This window comes from Leucoraja erinacea, chromosome 20, assembly GCF_028641065.1.
Source record: "Leucoraja erinacea ecotype New England chromosome 20, Leri_hhj_1, whole genome shotgun sequence".
NCBI classification, from domain to species: domain Eukaryota; kingdom Metazoa; phylum Chordata; class Chondrichthyes; order Rajiformes; family Rajidae; genus Leucoraja; species Leucoraja erinaceus.
This window is the reverse complement of record NC_073396.1, coordinates 2,436,286-2,453,697: the sequence shown is the minus strand read 5'-3', so window position 1 is coordinate 2,453,697 and position 17,412 is coordinate 2,436,286. Positions and strand designations below refer to the sequence as shown.

At 47.0% G+C, this 17,412-nt stretch overlaps 1 protein-coding gene across 2 annotated transcripts in view; it reads left to right on the top strand.

Annotated features, from left to right (window-relative positions):
- The window catches only part of rbfox1 (RNA binding fox-1 homolog 1), an 899,382-nt gene that overhangs the window by 88,163 nt on the left and 793,807 nt on the right, over positions 1–17,412 (top strand). For both annotated transcript variants that reach the window (XM_055651004.1, XM_055651005.1), the window contains exon 2: positions 5,071–5,115. The gene's annotated coding sequence lies outside the window, so the exon portion shown is untranslated. The remainder of the gene's footprint in view (positions 1–5,070; positions 5,116–17,412) is intronic.

Genomic DNA, 17,412 nt, shown 5'->3' with positions numbered 1-17,412 from the left:
TTAAAACAAAAAAAAGAAAGACAGCAACACAACATTAATGGGGACACAAGGAACTGCAGATGCCGGCACCTTGAGTAAAAAGAAGCAAAGTGCTGGAGGAACTCAGTTGGTCAGGCCGAACTTGGGCAGAGAATGTGCAGACGATGTTTCGAATGGTGGTGCTGGCTCGAAGGGCCAAATGGCCTCCTCCTGCACCTATTTTCTAAGTTCTATGTTTTCTATAAATGGACCCGAAACATCATCAAACTGGTCTTTCAGGACTGAGATGAGAGAAAAAAATGTTCACCCAGAGAGTGGAGAATCTGTGGAATTCTCTGCCACAGAAAGTAGTTGAGGCCACAGTTCATTGGCTATATATATAAGAGGGAGTTAGATGTGGCCCTTGTGGCTAAAGGGATCAGGGGGTATGGAGAGAAGGCAGGTACAGGATACGGAGTTGGATGATCAGCCATGATCACATTGAATGGCGGTGCAGGCTCGAAGGGCCGAATGGCCTCTACTCCTGCACTTATTTTCTATGTTTCTTTTTGCCCACAGATGCTGCCTGACTTGCTGCTCTTCCAGTTTCAGACCAGTTTAGTTTATTGTCACGTGTACCGAGGTACAGTGAAAAGCTTTTGTTGCGCGCTAACCAGTCAGCGGAAAGACAATACATGATTACAATTGAGTCATTTACAGTGTACAGATACTTGATAAGGGAATAACGTTTAGTGCAAGGTAAAGCCAGTAAAGTCCGATCAAGGATATTCCGAGGGTCACCAATGAGGTAGATTTGTGTTTTAGCACCAAATTTATTATTTTCTGCTGTGTTCCTTGATGCATAAGTAGGTGACAGGTGCACATTACACAAAGTGGCAATATGTCCCTGGTTTCAGAATTCTCACCTCCTGGAATGCAGGGATCGGTCAACACCGGTCTCCGATGTATTCAACATTGCTCTGAGCTTGTTGCTACCCTCTGCTGTCCAAGATCAGACATTGTAGCTGAGGCTGGGATTAAATATCAAACAGCATCAGGAGTAGACACAGAGTGCTGGAGTAACTCAGCGGGTCAGGCAGCATCTGTGGAGTGAAGGAAATAGGTAAAGTTTCGGGCCGAAACCCTTCCGGGTTTCGGCCCGAAACGTTGCCTATTTCCAGAAGAGTTTCGGCCCGATTTGATGCTGGTTCATTATGATGATAGACACAAAATGCTGGAGTAACTCAGCGGGTAAGGCAGCATCTGTGGAGAACATGGATAGGTGACGTTTTCACAGAGTGCTGGAGTAACTCAGCGGGTAAGGCAGCATCTGTGGAGAACATGGATAGGTGACGTTTCACAGAGTGCTGGAGTAACTCAGCGGGTCAGGTAGCATCTCTGGATATGTATACACATGCACAGACACACATGCGTACAGACACACACACAGACACACATGCGCGCGCACACACACATACACACATGCGCACATACACCCACACATGCACATACACGCACACACACACACACGCCCACACACACGCCCACACACACGCCCACACACACACCCACACACACACACACACACACACACACACACACACACACACACACACACACACACACACACACACACACACACACACACACACACACACACACACACACACACACACACACACACACACACACACACACTGACACATCTATATATAGATATCCTTGGTCAGCAAGAATGACTCCATGTACACAATCAAACTAAAGTGGTGATGTTCACTCCATTATATCTGTTCATGCTGTGACTTCAATCTTGTTCTGAGGGCTTTGTACTACAAGTAGAGCGGGTGTGAATTCCCCGTGCCTCTGCTGTCGTCTGATGACCATGAGGCACGAGTCTCCTCATCATTACCCACGTTCCTGCACTGTTCCGTGGCCTTGTCTGCTGAAGGTGACTCGTTTTTTATCCCCTTGAAACTGCCGCTCACTACGTTTTTCTGCTTCATGTCGATTATCGAGATTTCATTGACTAAGGCCCAGGTCCTGGCTCGGGTTAAAGGAAGGCACAGGAGCGTTTGTTGGCGCTGGGCCTGCACTCGCTGGAGTTTAGGAGGATGAGGGGGCACCTCATTGAAATGTACAGAATAGTGAAAGTCTTGGATATAGTGGATGTGGAGAGGATGTTGCGTCTAGTGGGATAGTCTAGAACCAGAGGTCACAGCCTCAGGATTGAAGGTCGTTCCTTTAGGCAGGGGATGAGGAGCAATATCTTTAGTCAGAGGGTGGTGAATCTGTGGAATTCTTTGCCACAGAAGGCTGTGGAGGCCAAGCCAATGAATATTTTTAAGACTGAGATAGATAGATTCTTGATTAGTGCGGGTGTCAGAGGTTATGGAGAGAAGGCAGGTTAATGAGGTTAGGAGGGAGAGATACATCAGCCATGATGAATGGCGAATTAGACTTGATGGGCCGAATGGCCTATTTCAGCTCCTGTTACGGTACTTTTGACCTTCTGAAATGGCAGTAAAATGTAGAGATGAGAGTTCCTCTCGCACATCGATGCTGCATGACCCGCTGAGTTCCTCCGGCACCTTGCCTCTTGCTAGGGTCAGATGAATGTCGGTGTCGATGGCCGACTGGCCCAAGGGGTGGCACAGTGCCGCAGCGGGTAGAGCTGATGCCTTGTGGCGCCAGAGACCTGGGCATCGATCCCTGACCTCGGGTGCTGTCTGCACGGAGTTTCCACGCTCCCCCTGTGACAACGCGGGTTTTCTCCGGGTGCTCCAAATTCCACCCACATTCCAAAGACCTGCCGGTTTGTAGGTTAATTGGCCTCAGTAAATAGCATTTGTTGTAGTTGTGTTATCTCGAAGGGCCGAATGGCCTACTCCTGCACCTATTGTCTGTCTATTGTCTATTGTCTATTGAGTACTCCGTTTATAAACCTGTAGCTGCTGCCACAAGTAAGAATTTCATTGTTTTCTTGTGGGACAAATGATAATACAACTCGTGGGGCATTCCCTCTTGACATTCCTAGTGTATGGGGACTGGATGTGGAATTGGGATAACATAGAACTATTAACAACGGGTGATCAATGGACAGCATGGACTCGGTGGGCCGAAGGGCCTGTTTCCATGCTGTATCTCTCGACTAAGACTGTACTCTGCCCAGCACTGGGGACCATGTAATACATTGGATCTTTGACCTCCCCCATTTGAAGCTCTTATCCATATGTACAATGAAACGTTCCCTAATTATCCTTGGTTGAAGGAAACAATCTAAATGATGGAGTGTGAAGAAGGGTCTCGACCCGAACGTCTTGCATTCCTTCACCCCAGAGATGCTGCCTGTCCCGCTGAGTTACTCCAGCATTTTGTGTCTCTCTTCGGTCTAAACCAGCATCTGCAGTTCCTTCCACATCTCAAAGTCCTTGCTTGAGGTTTTTTCCTGCTGGTACTTTCACTGGTTTCCATGGTTTCCCTGACCATACGTGTGCACACGCACACGCACACGCGCACACACACAGACACAGACGTACCCACACACAGACTGAGACACAACCACATGCATACGTGCACACACAGTTGGACACACAGATGCATGCATGCACACGCACACACACGCAGAGACACACAGATGCATGCACAAGCACACACACACATACGCAGAGACACACAGATGCATGCACAAGCACACACACGCACACTCTCACACGCACACACAGGGACACACAGATGCATCCACACACAATCACACGCACATACACACATGCATGCACACGCACAGACACAAAGAAACACGCACACACACAGGCACACACAGGCAGATGCATGCACACGTGCACACACGCAGTTAGACACAGACACACGCACACACACATGGACATGCACACATGCACACACTTGCCTTCCATGTTGCCTGTCATCAGTCATTCCACTCTTGTCCATCCCCTGCAGGTCCTGTATTCATCCTCACCGCTCTTGCTCTCCCTCTTCACCTTATTCCTACCTTTCCTCAGCTCCTTCTACTCTTCCCCACTGTCTTAAAAGAAAAGTGCTGGAGTAACTCAGCAGGCCAGGCAGCATCTCTGGAGAACATGGATGGGTGACGTTTCACAGAGTGCTGTTTCGAGTCGAGGCCCTTCTTCAGACTGATTTAAAACATAGACAATAGGTGCAGGAGTAGGCCATTCGGCCCTTCAAGCCAGCACCGCTATTCAATATGATCATGGCTGATCATCCAAAATCAGTACTGCCTTCTCTCCATATCCCTTGATTCCCTTAGCCCAAAGCTAAATCTACTTTCTTGAAAGCATCCAGTGAACCGGCCTCCACCGGCCTTTGAGGCAGAGAATTCCACAGATTCACAACTCTGGGTGAAAAAGTTTTTCTTCATCTCAGTCCCAAATGGCTTACCCCTTATTCCTAAGCTGTGGCCCCTGGTTCTGGACTCCCCCAACATCGGGAACATGTTTCCTGCCTCTAGCGTGTCCAAGCCCTGAACAATCTTATATGTTTCAATAACATCCCCTATCATCCTTCTAAAATCCAGCGAGTGTACAAGCCCAGCCGCTGCATTCTCTCAGCATATGACAGTCCCGCCATCCCGAGAATTAACCTTGTAAACCTACGCTGCACTCCCTCAATAGCAAGAATGTCCATCCTCAAATTCGGAGACCCTTCTGGAAACTCAGCGGGTGAGGCAGCATCTATGGAGCGAAGGAATAGGTGATGTTTCGGGTCGAGACCCTTCTGGAAACTCAGCGGGTGAGGCAGCATCTATGGAGCGAAGGAATAGGTGACGTTTCGAGTCGAGACCCTTCTGGAAACTCAGCAGGTGAGGCAGCATCTATGGAGCGAAGGAATAGGTGACGTTTCGGGTCGAGACCCTTCCGGGTCTCGGCCCGAAACCTCACCTATTCCTTCGCTCCATAGATGCTGCCTCACCCGCTGAGTTTCTCCAGCATGTTTGTCTTCCTCTCAAGACAAGTGATCATTCTCTAGGCATTTGCTTAACTGAACCACCTTGGATGTTGCAATTGGTTAGGAATAACAATCCGAACATCACCATAACTTTTTTTTAAGTTTGCTAATCAATTTTGTTATTGATTCCAGGACCCGAAGGCTGATTGCGGCAGCTGTGTGGACAATAACGCCACAGTGAGTAGAATATTTTAGCTTTTGCTTTCGGCTTGTTTGACCAGTCCGTCCTGCCTGCTGCGGTTGCAAGCCTGGCCGTCCCATTTAACCACGAGAAGCAAACCAGGTCGAACTGGAAGAATGAGTGGCATCTCCTTTGCCAGTTCGATACGTACCATAGACTGTTTTTGCCTGTTTTTTTAAATTGTCTATTGCAGTGGTTCTCAAATGGGGGTACCCGTACCCCTGGGGGTGCGTGAAGGCACTCCAGGGGGTACGTGAGATTTTAAAATATAGGCCTACATATATTTAAAAAGTAGCATCCATGCAAAAATCCTTTAAAAATAATTCTTTAATAAATATTTCAGGAAAATATAATATTAATTTTATATTAAGTAGGCTATTCAATTTCATTATCCTAAAAACCCAGAGTCTCGCCCAACGTGGTTGAAGCTGCTGTTCAAAACGTTAATTATTTCTTTCTTTTTTTTTTAGTTATAGCTTTTCATTTCCAAATAGTTCAAGAGAGACCGCTGCAAACGAGCAGTGTTTTGCACATTTATGGAGTTTTAAATGGTTCATTTTATCGTTTTAAATGGTTATATGGTCACTGTTTTCACTACATTAGTTTGAATCACTACATTTTAGTGATGAGAAATATTTGCAATAAATTTAGTCATGGATTATTAACATTTAAAATGTTCGAAATAGTTTTTTTTTTCAAATGTTTGAATTTTGTATGTGTTTATCAGTTCCAAAGTTTAATAAATCAGACACTGATGGCACAGTGCTCTGTTTTAAGTCTTTTTTTTTCAACCAAAAATGCTTTGCGCTGGTTAGGGGGTACTTGGCTGAACAAAATATTTCACAGGGGGTACATCACTGAAAAAAGGTTGAGAACCACTGGTCTATTGCACCTGTTCCAAGCAACAATGGGGGGAAAAAAGGCCCCTAGATATATCTGGAGGATTGAGTTAATGAAATTCACTGGATATTGAGTCTTGCCTGTGGCTTAGAAGTCGTACATTATTTACAAGACAGCAACGGCAATGAACTCATTCCATTAACACAGCAGTTTTGAAGTGGGCATTGTTGTAAAACAAAGTGAATGGTTTCAGCTAATTACCCTGCAAACGTTCCTGCATCCTGAGACATTGTCTTTGCTTTCTGTCTGCTGTGAAGATGACTTTAACTGTAGCACAGTGTGCTTTAGTGGAAGTATACGCCTCTAGTTTTATGCTGATATATTATCAGTCAACATCGATGATCCGAGTTGTTGTGGTGTTGCCGTAAGTTGCGTGGTTTTTCGAAACCACGGGATAGGTTTAAGGGCCTGTCCCACTTACAGGACCTAATTCACAACCTATTTTACTGGTGGACATTTTACATCAGGCTAAAATAAACGCCCCGACCTACCTGATGCCACGAGTACCTACGACTGGCATCACAACCTCGTGACGACCATGCAGCGAGTATGAGTCGAGGGCAAACTCGGCAGAGGTCGTGAGTTAGGTCGTGGAGGGACAGGTTGGTTATTGTGTTGGGAATGATGTCAATAACGTATTGGGAAGTGTGGAAAGTCAACCTCGGGTTCATTCAAGGAAAGGGAATCATTTCTTTATTTCTTCTGCCCGGCCTTCACCAAAGGAGGTGCTCCTCGTCAACATCCGCCCCGTGAGGTTGCATATTGCAGATTTATTTTCCAAAAAAACTTGCAACTCCAGGTGTGAACGTTCTCTCAGGTAAACGGTGCCATCTCATCCCTCTCTTCAAAACTGTGCCGGGATCCAAGGAAGAGGCTGGGAAACAGAGTTGACCAACGTTGGGTGCTGGACCCACAGAGGCTGGGAATATCTCACAGCTGGGACACAACTCCATCGCCTGTGATACAGGCTAAAGTGTGGCGTTGTGTCTTGTGTGTTGAACGCTGCTTCTCAACAAGAGTTTTGTTGACGACACTTGAGCCAAAATTGGGACCTGTTCATCTTTGTATGCTGTTTGTTGAGTGTGAATAACAGATCGATGTTGTATATCCCAGTGTGTGTGTGTAGAGAGATTTTCCAGTTTATATAAATATATATGTATAGAAACTGGAAAACCTCTACACACAACCCACACGCACATATAATGATTTCCAGTGTATACATAGGTTTTCAGTTTGTATAGAAACATAGAAATTAGGTGCAGGAGTAGGCCATTCGGCCCTTCGAGCCTGCACCGCCATTCAATATGATCATGGCTGATCATCCAACTCGGTATCCGGTACCTGCCTTCTCTCCATACCCCCTGATCCCTTTAGCCACAAGGGCCACATCTAACTCCCTCTTAAATATAGCCAATGAACTGTGGCCTCAACTACCCTCTGTGGCAGAGAGTTCCAGAGATTCACCACTCTCTGTGTGAAAAATGTTTTTCTCATCTCGGTCCTAAAAGATTTCCCCCTTATCCTTAAACTGTGATCCCTTGTCCTGGACTTCCCCAACATCGGGAATAATCTTCCTGCATCTAGCCTGTCCAACCCCTTAAGAATTTTGTAAGTTTCTATAAGATTCCCCCTCAATCTTCTAAATTCTAGAGAGTATAAATATACTATGCATATATAAATATAGAAAAACTCAATGTACATTACAAATTTCTCTCTCACTCTGGATATATATGTGTATATTGTAAGTGTGTGTATATTTGTGTGTGTGTGTGTGTGTGTGTGTGCGCGTGTGTATATGACTACACACACAGATAGATAGATAGACAGATAGACAGATAGACAGATAGACAGATAGATAGACAGATAGATAGATATCTAAAACAGAGAGAAAGCGAGAGAGAGAGAGATATATTGGACGGAGAGATAGATTTACAGTGTGTATATAGTAGCTCTGTGGACTGTCACCTTGTTGTGGTGGAGAAGCTCGTGTGGACCTGAGATCCTGAGAGCGATGACGTCTGGAGCGATGCTCCTGGTAGGGCCACCCATGGCGGTAAGGTCGAGGGGGAGTTGTGCGTGTGTCTGCGTGCGTGTGTGCGTATATATTCTGTTTGGGGCATATGAGAAATATACCATCTCGTGACTGCTCTCATCATGAACTGACCAGAATGAGCACGACACTGTAACGCTAACCTGCATTTCAGACCAGAAAACCAGGTGGCAGATTGCGGTTCTTTCTATTGAATGAAATCGTCACCAATCCCAGAAGGAGACAAATCCAGATATCGGTCCATCACAAGTGTGTGTTTGAGGATTAGATTGTGGACTGTGTCATACGTGGCTTTAAAGTATTGATTCAGGAAAGTTGGCAGAATATTGAGCAGCAATGTGTCTGTGATTCACAGGTTGAAGAGCGAGGTATGAAGAGAGAGGAATTGGCCAAACTGTTCCATACACCAACCACCCTGTAATTAGAGGGTGGTGGGTGTATGTGGAACGAGCTGCCAGAGGAGGTAGTTGAGGCTGGGACTATCCCAACGTTTAAGAAGCAGTTAGACGGGTACATGGATAGGACAGGTTTGGGGGGATATGGACCAAATGTGGGCAGCTGGGACTAGTGTAGCTGGGACATGATGGGCAAGTTGGGCCGAAGGGCCTGTTTCCACCCTGTGTCACTCTATGACTTTCTTCCCTTCTGCCTTGTGTCGTTACATAGAAACATAGAAAATAGGCGCAGGAGGAGGCCATTCGGCCCTTCGAGCCAGCACCGCCATTCAATGTGATCATGGCTGATCGTCCCCTATCAATAACCCGTGCCTGCCTTCTCCCCATATCCCTTGACTCCACTAGCCCCTAGAGCTCTATCTAACTCTCTCTTAAATCCATCCAGTGACTTGGCCTCCACTGCCCTCTGTGGCAGGGAATTCCATAAATTACGTCATTCCCAGTTCCCCATCCATTTGGTTCTTTCCCATAACATTCATGTGTGATAGTCGGGGCATACAGCTGTGAGATTGGGAGAGCAACACAGCCAGATTGGGCAGTGATATTCTTGGTCTGTTTCAAGCTGTGCTTAAAATCACCCTTAAACTGCAAGGTATAATCAAAATGATTATTCATTGTAGAAATGAGCGAGGTGTATGAATCCCTCTGCCCGTATCCTCGCTGCTCATTAACATTCAATGAAATCCCAACAGGCTTGGTTTGTGTACAGTGTTAGTTAACAGTTTTAAACCCGTGCGAAATTATATGTAGTTTTCTTTTAATTGAAGTGGCAAATGCACGTTTTCACTGAAGGCACATCGGTGTAATCCTGTTGTAGGTGTCTACCCGACGATCTTACTTATTCGCGGTTTGATGATCAAAGTTGTGGGCGGCACGATGGCTCAGTGGATAGAGTCGCTGCCTCACCACGCCAGAGACCCGGGTTCGATCCCGACTACAGACGCTGTCTGTACGACGTTTGTACGTTCTCCCCGTGGACTGCGTGGGTTTTTCTCCGGGTGCTCCGGTTTCCTCCCACACTCCAAAGTCGTGCAGGTTTGTAGGTGATTTGGCTTCGGTAAAAATTGTAAATTGCCCATAGAGTGTAGGATAGTATTAGTGTAAGGGGTGATCGGTGGGCCGAAGGGCCTGTTTCTGCACTGTAATGCTAAACTCAACTAAAGGTTCTGCTGATGTACAGATTGGTTAAAACAAACTTTCCTCCCGGTTTTCAAAAGTATTCCCATTCACAGCATTGGATTCAAACCCTCACCTGTGTCAGCCTATTATCTACCAGGAAATGACACAGAGTGCTGGGGTAACTCAGCGGGTCAGGCAGCATCTGTGGAGAACATGGATAGGTGACGTTTCACAGAGTGCTGGAGTAACTCAGCGGGTGCAGCAGCATCTATGGAGCTAAGGAAATAGGCAACGTTTCGGGCCGAAACCCTTCCGGGTTTCGGCCCGAAACGTTGCCTATTTCCAGAAAGGTTTCGGCCTGAAACATTGCCTATTTCCTTCGCTCCATAGATGCTGCTGCACCATAACTCAGCGGGTCAGGCAGCATCTGTGGAGAACATGGATAGGTGACGTTTAGAGCTGGGACTCTTCTGTAGGGAGGGGGGGAGAAAGCTGGAAGGGTTTACTTTAGTGTAGAGATACAACACGGAATCAGGCCCTTCAGCCCACCGGATCCATGCCGACCGGCGATCACCCCGTGTGTAGAACTATCCTACACACTAGGGGGCAATTTACAATTTTACCGAAGCCAATTAACCAACAAGCCCGCACGTCTTTGGAGCGTGGGAGGAAACCGGAGCACCCGGAGAAAACCCACGTGATTCACGGGGAGACCGTACAAACTCCGTACAGACAGCGCCCGTAGTCGGGATCGAACCCGGGTCCCTGGCGCTGTGAGACAGCAACTCTACCCGCTGCACCACCGTGCCACCCTGATTGCTCGGGCAGGGACTGAAATATAGATCCCCTTCCTTATTTTCAGTTTCAGGGAGTTTCCTCCCTGTTTTAAAAGGGATCCTGGACAAACGCTGTCCACATGTTTGTGGCTGATTCAAGTTCAAGTTACATATATTGTCGCATGCACCAAATGGGACTGAGATTTGAACGACCACATTCAGACTGATCCAGACTTTGCCGTGAGCGAGCTGGTGATCCTGGTATGTTGCCTTCATCGTTTACTCCGTGTATATATAGCACATTCCAGACGAACGCAAAGTGTCTCAACGATCAATCACGTCGTGCAGCGGGAATCGAGACGTATTCTCAGCTTTCTATTTCTTGATCATCTTGCGCTGAAGATGCCTACTCCTCGATAATAAAACCTGGAGTCTATTTTGAGCTGTGCTTGTGGCAGGAGCCCGCATGTGTACAGCAGAGTGCTACACCACTCTTAAGAACTTACAAAATTCTTAAGGGGTTGGACAGGCTAGATGCAGGAAGATTGTTCCCGATGTTGGGGAAGTCCAGGACAAGGGGTCACAGCTTAAGGATAAGGGGGAAATCTTTTAAGACCGAGATGAGAAAAACATTTTTCACACAGAGAGTGGTGAATCTGTGGAATTCTCTGCCACAGAAGGTAGTTGAGGCCACAGTTCATTGGCTATATTTAAGAGGGAGTTAGATGTGGCCCTTGTGGCTAAAAGGATCAGAGGGTATGGAGAGAAGGCAGGTACAGGATACTGAGTTGGATGATCATATTGAGTGGCGGTGCAGGCTCGAAGGGCCGAATGGCCTCTACTCCTGCACCTATTTTCTATGTTTCTACCACACACTGTATTTGCACCTGCCTCACGGGCAGGACTGATGCACCAATCCTGAGATCTCGGCTACCTCCGTGCAAGAAGGAATGGCAGATGCTGGTTTACACAGAAGACAGACACCAACTGCTGGAGTAACTCAGCGGGACAGGCAGCGCCAAGTCAAGTCAAGTCAAGTTTATTTGTCACATACACATACGAGATGTGCAGTGAAATGAAATAGGCAATGCTCGCGGACTTTTGTGCAAAAGACAAACAAACAAACAACCAAACAAACTATAAACACAATCATAACACACATATTCTTTTACATAATAAATAATGGAAGGAAAAACGTTCAGTAGAGTTAGTCCCTGGTGAGATAGGCTGGAGAGACTCCCCAACACTGGAGAGAAAAGAATTGGTGATGCCTCGGGTCTGAACACCTTCTTCAGACTGAAAGTAGAGGTGGGGTGGGGTTGGGTTGGGTTGGGTGGGAGTGGGTGGGTGGGGGTGGGGGAGAATAAACTGGACACGAGAAAAGGCCAGGACAGATCAAGGCCAGCGACAGATGACCTCAGGAAGGGTGGAGCCCACAATGGGCCATTGTTGGCTAGGGAGAGTGTGATTACAAGTTGGATGCGATGATGCCCTCTTGTGTCACCGCTGGATCTTCAACATGCTGGAAATTTTCGGCGACCTGCAACGACCAATGACGGGTGCCGGCAGTCGCTGTAAAAGTCGCGTAAGTGGGACAGGGCCCGTTATGAACTTGTGGAAAAGTGACTGGATAGAAGCACGACTCGCAATTGAATCTGGTACGAGAAAAAAAAATGTTTTTTAATTGAATTTTATTGAAGCGTTCTGTTAGAGACAGAGTAACACAGCTTGCTACAGCGTGATGCACAGCATGGCACAGCCAAGATTTGCTTCTGGTATCATTGCTACGAGGCTGAGGAGTAAGTGGGGGGTTCCCGCAGGTGACGGTGAAAGCATAGAATCATCGCATCGAGCCAAACGCCGCTCGGTAATTGCCAGCAGAGCCGTGGGTGTGGGATACATGGAGCCACGCGCCATGCTGCATGGAAATCCGAACAGCGGTCCTTTGAATAATTCACATCCCAATAATACTGGTTCTCAGTGGTTGAGTTGTCAGGCTTGCTGCTCTGACATGTTGTAACAGGACTGAGTTATCCAGCAGCAGCTGTTGATGCATGTTCCCGATGTTGGGGGTAGTCCAGAACCAGGGGCCATGCACAGTTTCAGAATAATGAGTAAGCCATTTAGAACGGAGACGTGGAAGCACTTTTTTCTCACGGAGAGTTGTGAGTCTGTGGAATTCTCTGCCTCAGAGGGCGGTGGAGGCAGGTTCTCTGGATACTTTCAAGAGAGAGCTAGATAAAGATAGTGGAGTCGGGGGATATGGGGAGAAGGCAGGAACGGGGTACTGATTGGGGACGATCAGCCATGATCACATTGAATGGCGGTGCTGGCTCGAAGGGCCGAATGGCCTCTACTCCTGCACCTATTGTCTGTGGCTGCGTGGTACCTCCGTGCCTCTTTGCTAAACCCGGCCAACCTCATTATAGACACTGCCACGGACGGGTAAATAGGCAAATATTATGCAATCCTTGATTCAAGTTCACAATATGATTATTGTATCAGGGGCACTGAGGTGGAGGTGGTCACCAGCCACAGGTACCTTGGTGTGCAGCTTGACAGTGAGCTGGACTGGAAGAGTCATATGGAGGTGGTGTACAGGAAGGGACAAAGTCGACTGTATTTCTTAAGGAGGCTAAGGTCATTCAACATCTGCCAACCCCTACTGTGCAGTGTCTACCATTCAGTGGTGGCCAGTGCTCTGTTTTTTGCTGTGGCCTGTTGGGGAGAAGGTGGCCCGCATAGCGGACAAAAACAAACTGGACAAGCTGACCTCAGTGGTCGGGGCTGAGCAACTAACGGTCCCAGCAGGTGGCAGAGGCCAGAACTCTGAACAAACTGGGTTCAATAATGACCAACCCCACTCACCCACTCCACGCCCTGAAGGTGATCAAGAGCAGCATCTTCAGTCAGAGACTGATTGCACCAATGTGCAAAACGGAGAGATATAGGAAGTCTTGTATACCAGCTGCTATAAGGTTTTATAATGCACAAAAATAATTTTGAATTTTTTTTAGTATTCATTCAATGTATTTTAACTTATTAAGTATGGAAGCTATCGGAGGAAATGTGTGGTGTTATGTCTGCCTTGAAGCTGTTGTGGCACTGTCATTTCCTGTAAAGGATTATTAAAGGATCTATCTATCTATGATTAGTGTAGGAAGGAACTGCAGATGCTGGTTTACACTGAAGACAGACACAAAGCGCTGGGTCTGAAGAAGGGTCTCGACCCAAAACCTCACCCATTCCTTCTCTCCAGAGATGCTGCCTGTTCCCGCTGAGTCACTCCAGCATTTTGTGTCTATCTTAAGAATATGATTATTTTGAACAGGACTCATGGATAGCTTTTAAGAAGGAACTGCAGATGCTGGAAAATCAGAAGGTAGGCAAAAGTGCTGGAGAAACTCAGCGGGTGCAGCAGCATCTATGGAGCGAAGAAAATGGGCAATAGGAAATAGGCAACGTCCATAGATGATGCTGCACCCGCTGAGTTTCTCCAGCACTTTTGTCTACCTCCCGGATAGCTTTGTTAGCTTCAGAGGCTGTATGAGGCGTTGGCCAGGCCACATGTGGAGTATTGTGAGCAATTTTGGGCCCCATATCTGAGGAAGGGTGTGCCGGCTCTGGAGAGGGTCCAGAGGAGGTTTACGAGAATGATCCCAGGAATGAGTGGGTTAACCTATGATGAGCATTTGTCGGCACTGGGTCTGTACTCGCTGGAGTTTAGAAGAATGAGGGGGGGATCTCATTGAAACTTACCATAGAGTGAAAGGCTTGGATAGAGTGGATGTGGGGAGGATGTTTCCACTATTGGGAGAGTCCAGGACAAGAGGTCACAGCCTCAGAATTAAAGGACGTTCTTTTAGGGAGGAGATGAGGTGAAACTTATTTAGTCAGAATGTGGTAAATCTTTGCCACAGAAGGCCTTAGAGGTAAAGGCAGAGGATATTTTTAATGCATAGAGATAGATAGATAGGTTTTTGATTAGTACGGGTGTCAGGGGTTATGGGGAGAAGGCAGGAGAATGGGGTTAGGAGGGGGAGATAGATCAGCCATGATTGAATGGCGGAGTAGACTTGAAGGGCCGAATGGCCTAATTCTACTCCTATCACTTGACCTTATGACCTTATGAAGAAGGTCTCTGGTGACCCGAAACGTCACCAGAGATGCTGCCTATCCCGCTGAGTTACTCCAGCTTTTTGTGTCTCTCTTAAGAATATGATTAGTTGGAACGGGAGGAAGGGAAAGGTTTGTCAGCTTCCTGAGAAACGATAACTCTTTTGAATCTTTAATATGTTGTGTGTTTCTTTCCGATAATGGAGGGATTCCTGCGTCAGGCAGCATCTAGAAACATAGAAACATAGAAATTAGGTGCAGGAGTAGGCCATTCGGCCCTTCGAGCCTGCACCGCCATTCAATATGATCATGGCTGATCATCCAACTCAGTATCCCATCCCTGCCTTCTCTCCATACCCCCTGATCCCCTTAGCCACAAGGGCCACATCTAACTCCCTCTTAAATATAGCCAATGAACTGGCCTCAACTACCCTCTGTGGCAGAGAGTTCCAGAGATTCACCACTCTCTGTGTGAAAAATGTTTTCCTCATCTCGGTCCTAAAAGATTTCCCCTTTATCCTTAAACTGTGACCCCTTGTTCTGGACTTCCCCAACATCGGGAACAATCTTCCTGCATCTAGCCTGTCCAACCCCTTAAGAATTTTGTAAGTTTCTATAAGATCCCCCCCTCAATCTTCTAAGATCCCAGCATCTGCAGTTCCTCGTGTCTCCACGGAACACAGAAGTCTCAACAACAGTGTAATTCTGCTGGTTCTTCAGCTTCAAGCAGATGAGTTGCAGACACTGTCACAATAGTCTGCAACACCTCAATCTTTGCTGGTTGTAAGAATAGCAAGTGATAATGAATTGTGGCGTGTAACGTTGATATGTTTGTTTCCTATGTGAATCAGTGAGTTCCGTCAGACTGTCAGGAAATACACTGAAGATGAAACAATGAGGTGCCAAAGCATTCAATAAATGACCCATTTTTAAAATCATGATAAAAGTCTTCTATAACACCACCCTTCAACGTCCTGCACTACAAGGTGAGACCACACCTGGAGTATTGTGTGCAGTTTTGGTCCCCTACTTTGAGGATGGACATTCTTGCTATTGAGGGAGTGCAGCGTAGGTTTACAAGGTTAATTCCCGGGATGGCGGGACTGTCATATGCTGAGAGAATGGAGCAGCTGGGCTTGTATACTCTGGAGTTTAGAAGGATGAGAGGACACCTTATTGGAACATATAAGATTATTAAGGGTTTGGACACGCTAGAGGCAGGAAACAAGTTCCCGATGTTGGGGGAGTCCAGAGCCAGGGCGCGCATGCACACATACGCACACACACACACGCGCACACACACGCGCACACACACGCATCTATGGAGCGAATGAATAGGTGACGTTTCAGGTCTTGACCCGAAACGTCACCTATTCCTTCTCTCCATAGATGTTGCCTCACCCACTGAGTTTCTCCAGCATTGTTGTCTACCTTAAACTAAACTAAAAGATGGATTGTGGTTTGCAGACGAGCATTTATTTTGAGGAGTGGCGATAGCAACCTATTTATCAACATTCTGCAACTCTACCCAACGTTACGGCCTTCACTTGAAAGGCCAACAATCCCAAGCACAAATCTTCCTAATTCTGATATAACCTTGTATCTGGCTCCATCTAGAGGATGTATGGTTTACAATAATAGTGAGGATACCAACCAGACTGAGTTGTTTAAGAAGGAACTGCTGATGCTGGAAAATCGAAGGTAGACAAATATGCTGGAGAAACTCAGCGGGTCAGGCAGCATCTACGGAGAAAAGGAATAGGTGATGTTTCGGGTCGAGACCCTTCTTCAGACTGATGTCGGGGGGGAAGGGGAGGGGCAGGAAGAAGAAAGGGAGAGGCGGAGACAGTGGGCTGTGGGAGAGCTGGGAAGGGGAGGGGAAAGAGGGAGAAAGCAAGGACTACCTGAAATTGGAGAAGTCAATTTTCATACCGCTGGGGTGTAAACCACCCAGACAAATTATGAGGTGCTGCTCTTCCGATTTGCGGTGGGATTCACAGGCCAGACTGAGTTTGATCGGACTTTGCCTTGCACTAAACATTATTCCCTTATCATGTATCAGTACACTGTAAATGGGTCGATTGTAATCGCGTATTGTCTGATCCGCTGACTGGTTAGCGCACAACAAAAGCTTTTCAATGTACCTCGGTACACGTGACAATAAACGGAATTGAAACTTCCGAACATCCATGTTCTCCACAGATGCTGCCTGACCCGCTGAGTAACTCCAGCACTCTGTGAAACGTCACATATCCATGTTCTCCACAGATGCTGCCTGACCCGCTGAGTTACTCCAGCACTCTGTGAAACGTCACCTATCCATGTTCTCCACAGATGCTGCCTGACCCGCTGAGTTATGGTGCAGCAACATCTATGGAGCGAAGGAAATAGGCAATGTTTCGGGCCGAAACCCTTCTGGAAATAGGCAACGTTTCGGGCCGAAACCCGGAAGGGTTTCGACCCGAAACGTTACCTATTTCCTTAGCTCCATAGATGCTGCCTCACCCGCTGAGTTACTCCAGCACTCTGTGAAACGTCACCTATCCATGTTCTCCACAGATGCTGCCTGACCCGCTGAGTTACTCCAGCACTCTGTGAAACGTCCTCTTTCCATGTTCTCCACAGCTGCTGCCTGACCCGCTGAGTTACTCCAGCACTCTGTGCCTTGATCTTTGTAAACCATCCTGCACAGGCGGCAAAAATAGACTCAACGAAATAAACTGCTGAAGAATCATGCTGAGAGCATGAATATCAGATCCATGTTCTTTAGTTTATTTAGAGATACAACGCGGAAACAAGCCCACACGGCCAGCAATCCCCACACATAAAGATCTCAGAGAATAGTCACGGGGAGAATGTACAAGCTCCTTACAGACA